We start from the raw sequence: 7,600 nt of genomic DNA, 5'->3' as shown, positions 1-7,600 counted from the left end.
GCTATTCGGCTAACCTGCAATCAGAAAATGCCACATATGCCATACACTATAACAAGGGCAGACTACTTCTATCTCCACCCAATCACATGACTTGGCTGTAACCAGAAGATATGTGGATGCACGCATTAATGACTGAGTAGGCTTACTACAAAGCAGCTGCCATCCTTTCGCACATCCTTTGGCTGCCGTGTCACGTTCAGACATGCACAAAACATAATCCTGCTTGCTCCTGCAACACACCTCACACAAACATCCACACCCACCCAGCTGCATAGCAAGGAGTCACTATAGGCAACCAAATCATTTTAATGATATAAATCTAGCACGTTTGCAGCATACCTATAGCAGTTGCAGAATTACATCAATTTGGCATAACAAATTTATACAGGCCTACATGTTCGCTGGGAGAAAATCCTTCCACGAAATGCAGTTAATCCTGGCAATCAAAGGCCAATTCTCTTACAGCATCTGCAATTAGAAAGTCATGAAACGCTCTCACCTGCCACAGCAATCTGTGACAGGTCCAAACACCCCTAAGGACAGAAAAACCACAACCAGTCCTCACTGGCGATTCCAAAACTAAAAATCACAATGAATAAACAAACTTATATCATTACCTCAATCCGGTTATATGCTCTGTTCTAGTAGCGCTCTCAAGTAATCTCGAACCTGTCGCAAGTCAAATGCCGCAATGGAACTTTGTTCCCATTCTTCCCTCATACCGCCAAATGCATCCATCGTCGTACTCCGCAGATGTCAGTTTCACAGTCGCTCCTTGTACACACCTTTAGCTTACTGATGACCCATTTGCATGTTCACTAAGATTGTCTTCAAAAAGGCTACTACCTGCATCCTTTACATCTAATAACACACTACAGCATATTCCTGCAACCAGAGAATTAATAGCCTGTCACCCCATGAACTAATGCTCACGGTTACAACACACATCTGTGATGTTCATTAAACACACAAAGCCACATACTCACAAAGTAGCCAATCTAACTGTTACCTCACGATTGGCTCTAAATCGCCCTACGATACTCCTCTTTCAAGTTGTCCAAAGTTGGTTACCCATTCCTAACGGGCCACAGTACACAACTCGGCACACAACACCTGCTGGAGAGGAACCAAACAGCTTATCCCACATTTAAATGCCCCCACGTCAACCAAGGGTAACTATATAGACTATTACCTTACATAAAAGCAAGCAACCAGACTCACAGAATTAAGTGTATTATTACTGTTGCAAACTTACAGACTGGGTACCTCTTCAAGTCTCTCACTATGGCCGGAGATCAATGTGCCAAATACCTGTTGAAAAGAAAACAAGCACCCACCCCATTGCAGACAAATCAACAGTGCTCAATTTCACCAATCAATAAAGAAATTCCCCATAATGCAAAATTAGCTTCACCAATCATTTGACACTCTTAGCGAGTGTCACAATGAACCATGTATAATCCACTGCCTTTACAAAACATAATTACGTACTGTGCCTGTTGTGACATCCACACAGAGATTCAAAACTGTTCAATATACAAACAATAAGCTACATAAGCTATTCGGCTAACCTGCAATCAGAAAATGCCACATATGCCATACACTATAACAAGGGCAGACTTCTTCTATCTCCACCCAATCACATGACTTGGCTGTAACCAGAAGATATGTGGATGCACGCATTAATGACTGAGTAGGCTTACTACAAAGCAGCTGCCATCCTTTCGCACATCCTTTGGTTGCCGTGTCACGTTCTGACATGCACAAAACATAATCCTGCTTGCTCCTGCAACACACCTCACACAAACATCCACACCCACCCAGCTGCATAGCAAGGAGTCACTATATCCAACCAAATCATTTTAATGATATAAATCTAGCACGTTTGCAGCATACCTATAGCAGTTGCACAATTACATCAATTTGGCATAACAAATTTATACAGGCTTACATGTTCGCTGGGAGAAAATCCTTCCACGAAATGCAGTTAATCCTGGCAATCAAAGGCCAATTCTCTTACAGCATCTGCAATTAGAAAGTCATGAAACGCTCTCACCTGCCACAGCAATCTGTGACAGGTCCAAACACCCCTAAGGACAGAAAAACCACAACCAGTCCTCACTGGCGATTCCAAAACTAAAAATCACAATGAATAAACAAACTTATATCATTACCTCTATCCGGTTATATGCTCTGTTCTAGTAGCACTCTCAAGTAATCTCGAACCTGTCGCAAGTCAAATGCCGCAATGGAACTTTGTTCCCATTCCTCCCTCATACCGCCAAATGCATCCATCGTCGTACTCCGCAGATGTCAGTTTCACAGTTGCTCCTTGTACACACCTTTAGCTGACAGATGACCCATTTGCATGTTCACTAAGATTGTCTTCAAGAAGGCTACTACTTGCATCCTTTACATCTAATAACACACTACAGCATATTCCTGCAACCAGAGAATTAATAGCCTGTCACCCCATGAACTAATGCTCACGGTGACAACACACATCTGTGATGTTCATTAAACACACAAAGCCACATACTCACAAAAGGGCCAATCTAACTGTTACCTCACGATTGGCTCTAAATCCCCCTACGACATTCCTGTTTCAAGTTGTCCAAAGTTGGTTACCCATTCCTAACGGGCCACAGTACACAACTCGTCACACAACACTTGCTGGAGAGGAACCAAACAGCTTATCCCACATTTAAATGCCCCCACGTCAACCAAGGGTAACTATCTAGACTATTACCTTACATAAAAGCAAGCAACCAGACTCACAGAATTAAGTGTATTATTACTGTTGCAAACTTACAGACTGGGTACCTCTTCAAGTCTCTCACTATGGGCGGAGATCAATGTGCCATATACCTGTTGAAGAGAAAACAAGCACCCACCCCATTGCAGACAAATCAACAGTGCTCAATTTCACCAATCAATAAAGAAACTCCCCATAATGCAAAATTAGCTTCACCAATCATTTGACACACTTAGCGAGTGTCACAATGAACCATGTATTATCCACTGCCTTTACAAAACATAATTACGTACTGTGCCAGTTGTGACATCCACACAGAGATTCAAAACTGTTCAATATACAATCAATAAGCTACACAAGCTACTCGGCTAACCTGCAATCAGAAAATGCCACATATGCCATACACTATAACAAGGGCAGACTTCTTATATCTCCACCCAATCACATGATTTGGCTGTAATCAGAAGATATGTGGATGCACGCATTAATGACTGAGTAGGCTTACTACAAAGCAGCTGCCATCCTTTCGCACATCCTTTGGCTGCCGTGTCACGTTCCGACATGCACAAAACGTAATCCTGCTTGCTCCTGCAACACACCTCACACAAACACCCACACCCACCCAGCTGCATAGCAAAGAGTCACTATATCCAACCAAATCATTTTAATGATATAAATCTAGCACGTTTGTAGAATTACCTATAGCAGTTGCAGAATTACATCAATTTGGCATAACAAATTTATACAGGCTTACATGTTTGCTGGGAGAAAATCCTTCCACGAAATGCAGTTAATCCTGGCAATCAAAGGCCAATACTCTTACAGCATCTGCAATTAGAAAGTCATGAAACGCTCTCACCTGCCACAGCAATCTATGACAGGTCCAAACACCCCTAAGCACAGAAAAACCACAACCAGTCCTCACTGGCGATTCCATACTAAAAATCACAATGAATAAACAAACTTATATCATTACCTCTATCCGGTTATATGCTCTGTGCTAGTAGCGCTCGCAAGTAATCTCGAACCTGTCGCAAGTCAAATGCCGCAATCGAACTTTGTTCCCATTCATCCCTCATAGCGCCAAACGCATCCATCGTCGTACTCCGCAGATGTCAGTTTCACAGTCGCTCCTTGTACACACCTTTAGGTAACTGATGACCGATCTGCATGTTCACTAAGATTGTCTTCAAGAAGGCTACTACTTGCATCCTTTACATCTAATAACACACTACAGCATATTCCTGCAACCAGAGAATTAATAGCCTGTCACCCCATGAACTAATGCTCACGGTGACAACACACATCTGTGATGTTCATTAAACACACAAAGCCACATACTCACAAAGTAGCCAATCTAACTGTTACCTCACGATTGGCTCTAAATCCCCCTACGATACTCCTCTTTCAAGTTGTCCAAAGTTGGTTACCCATTCCTAACGGGCCACAGTACACAACTCGTCACACAACACCTGCTGGAGAAGAACCAAACAGCTTATCCCACATTTAAATGCCCCCACGTCAACCAAGGGTAACTATCTAGACTATTACCTTACATAAAAGCAAGCAACCAGACTCACAGAATTATGTGTATTATTACTGTTGCAAACTTACAGACTGGGTACCTCTTCAAGTCTCTCACTATGGGCGGAGATCAACGTGCCAAGTACCTGTTGAAGAGAAAACAAGCACCCACCCCATTGCAGACAAATCAACAGTGCTCAATTTCACCAATCAATAAAGAAACTCCCCATAATACAAAATTAGCTTGACCAATCATTTGACACTCTTAGCGAGTGTCACAATGAACCATGTATTATCCACTGCCTTTACAAAACATAATTACGTACTGTGCCTGATGTGACATCCACACAGAGATTCAAAACCTTTCAACATACAATCAATAAGCTACATAAGCTATTCGGCTAACCTGCAATCAGAAAATGCCACATATGCCATACACTATAACAAGGGCAGACTTCTTCTATCTCCACCCAATCACATGACTTGGCTGTAACCAGAAGATATGTGGATGCACGCATTAATGACCGAGTAGGCTTACTACAAAGCAGCTGCCATCCTTTCGCACATCCTTTGGCTGCCGTGTCACGTTCCGACATGCACAAAACATAATCCTGCTTGCTCCTGCAACACACCTCACACAAACATCCACACCCACCCAGCTGCATAGCAAGGAGTCACTATATCCAACCAAATCATTTTAATGATATAAATCTAGCACGTTTGCAGCATACCTATACCAGTTGCACAATTACATCAATTTGGCATAACAAATTTATACAGGCTTACATGTTCGCTTGGAGAAAATCCTTCCACGAAATGCAGTTAATCCTGGCAATCAAAGGCCAATTCTCTTACAGCATCTGCAATTAGAAAGTCATGAAACGCTCTCACCTGCCACAGCAATCTGTGACAGGTCCAAACACCCCTAAGGACAGAAAAACCACAACCAGTCCTCACTGGCGATTCCAAAACTAAAAATCACAATGAATAAACAAACTTATATCATTACCTCTATCCGGTTATATGCTCTGTTCTAGTAGCGCTCTCAAGTAATCTCGAACCTGTCGCAAGTCAAATGCCGCAATGGAACTTTGTTCCCATTCTTCCCTCATACCGCCAAATGCATCCATCGTCGTACTCCCCAGATGTCAGTTTCACAGTCGCTCCTTGTACACACCTTTAGCTTACTGATGACCGATTTGCATGTACACTAAGATTGTCTTCAAGAAGGCTACTACTTGCATCCTTTACATCTAATAACACACTACAGCATATTCCTGCAACCAGAGAATTAATAGCCTGTCACCCCATGAACTAATGCTCACGGTGACAACACACATCTGTGATGTTCATTAAACACACAAAGCCACATACTCACAAAGTAGCCAATCTAACTGTTACCTCACGATTGGCTCTAAATCCCCCTACGATACTCCTCTTTCAAGTTGTCCAAAGTTGGTTACCCATTCCTAACGGGCCACAGTACACAACTCGTCACACAACACCTGCTGGAGAAGAACCAAACAGCTTATCCCACATTTAAATGGCCCCACGTCAACCAAGGGTAACTATCTAGACTATTACCTTACATAAAAGCAAGCAACCAAACTCACAGAATTATGTGTATTATTATTGTTGCAAACTTACAGACTGGGTACCTCTTCAAGTCTCTCACTATGGGCGGAGATCAATGTGCCAAGTACCTGTTGAAGAGAAAACAAGCACCCACCCCATTGCAGACAAATCAACAGTGCTCAATTTCACCAATCAATAAAGAAACTCCCCATAATGCAAAATTAGCCTTCTCCAATCATTTGACACTCTTAGCGAGTGTCACAATGAACCATGTATTATCCACTGCCTTTACAAAACATAATTACGTACTGTGCCTGATGTGACTCCCACGAAGAGCCTCAAAACTGTTCTATATACAATCAATAAGCTACATAAGCTATTCGGCTAACCTGCAATCAGAAAATGCCACATATGCCATACACTATAACAAGGGCAGACTTCTTCTATCTCCACCCAATCACATGACTTGGCTGTAACCAGAAGATATGTGGATGCACGCATTAATGACTGAGTAGGCTTACTACAAAGCAGCTGCCATCCTTTCGCACATCCTTTGGCTGCCGTGTCACGTTCCGACATGCACAAAACATAATCCTGCTTGCTCCTGCAACACACCTCACACAAACATCCACACCCACCCAGCTGCATAGCAAAGAGTCACTATATCCAACCAAATCATTTTAATGATATAAATCTAGCACGTTTGTAGAATTACCTATAGCAGTTGCACAATTACATCAATTTGGCATAACAAATTTATACAGGCTTACATGTTCGCTGGGAGAAAATCCTTCCACGAAATGCAGTTAATCCTGGCAATCAAAGGCCAATTGTCTTACAGCATCTGCAATTAGACAGTCATGAAACGCTCTCACCTGCCACAGCAATCTGTGACAGGTCCAAACACCCCTAAGGACAGAAAAACCACAACCAGTCCTCACTGGCGATTCCAAAACTAAAAATCACAATGAATAAACAAACTTATATCATCATCTCTGTCCGGTTATATGCTCTGTTCTAGTAGCGCTCTCAAGTAATCTCGAACCTGTCGCAAGTCAAATGCCGCAATGGAACTTTGTTCCCATTCTTCCCTCATACCGCCAAATACACCCATCGTCGTACTCCGCAGATGTCAGTTTCACAGTTGCTCCTTGTACACACCTTTAGCTGACAGATGACCCATTTGCATGTTCACTAAGATTGTCTTCAAGAAGGCTACTACTTGCATGCTTTACATCTAATAACACACTACAGCATATTCCTGCAACCAGAGAATTAATAGGCTGGCACCCGATGAACTAATGCTCACGGTGACAACACACATCTGTGATGTTCATTAAACACACAAAGCCACATACTCACAAAGTAGCTAATCTAACTGTTACCTCACGATTGGCTTTAATCCCCCTACGATATTCCTCTTTCAAGTTGTCCAAAGTAGGTTACCCATTCCTAACGGGCCACAGTACACAACTCGTCACACAACACCTGCTGGAGAGGAACCAAACAGCTTATCCCACATTTAAATGCCCCCACGTCAACCAAGGGTAACTATCTAGACTATTACCTTACATAAAAGCAAGCAACCAGACTCACAGAATTAAGTGTATTATTACTGTTGCAAACTTACAGACTGGGTACCTCTTCAAGTCTCTCACTATGGGCGGAGATCAACGTGCCAAGTACCTGTTGAAGAGAAAACAAGCACCCACCCCATTGCAGACAAATCAACAGTGCTCAATTTCA

The sequence above is a fragment of the Schistocerca piceifrons genome, chromosome 1 (genome assembly GCF_021461385.2).
Source record: "Schistocerca piceifrons isolate TAMUIC-IGC-003096 chromosome 1, iqSchPice1.1, whole genome shotgun sequence".
NCBI lineage: Eukaryota > Metazoa > Arthropoda > Insecta > Orthoptera > Acrididae > Schistocerca > Schistocerca piceifrons.
Note: the sequence above shows the minus strand (reverse complement) of the source record.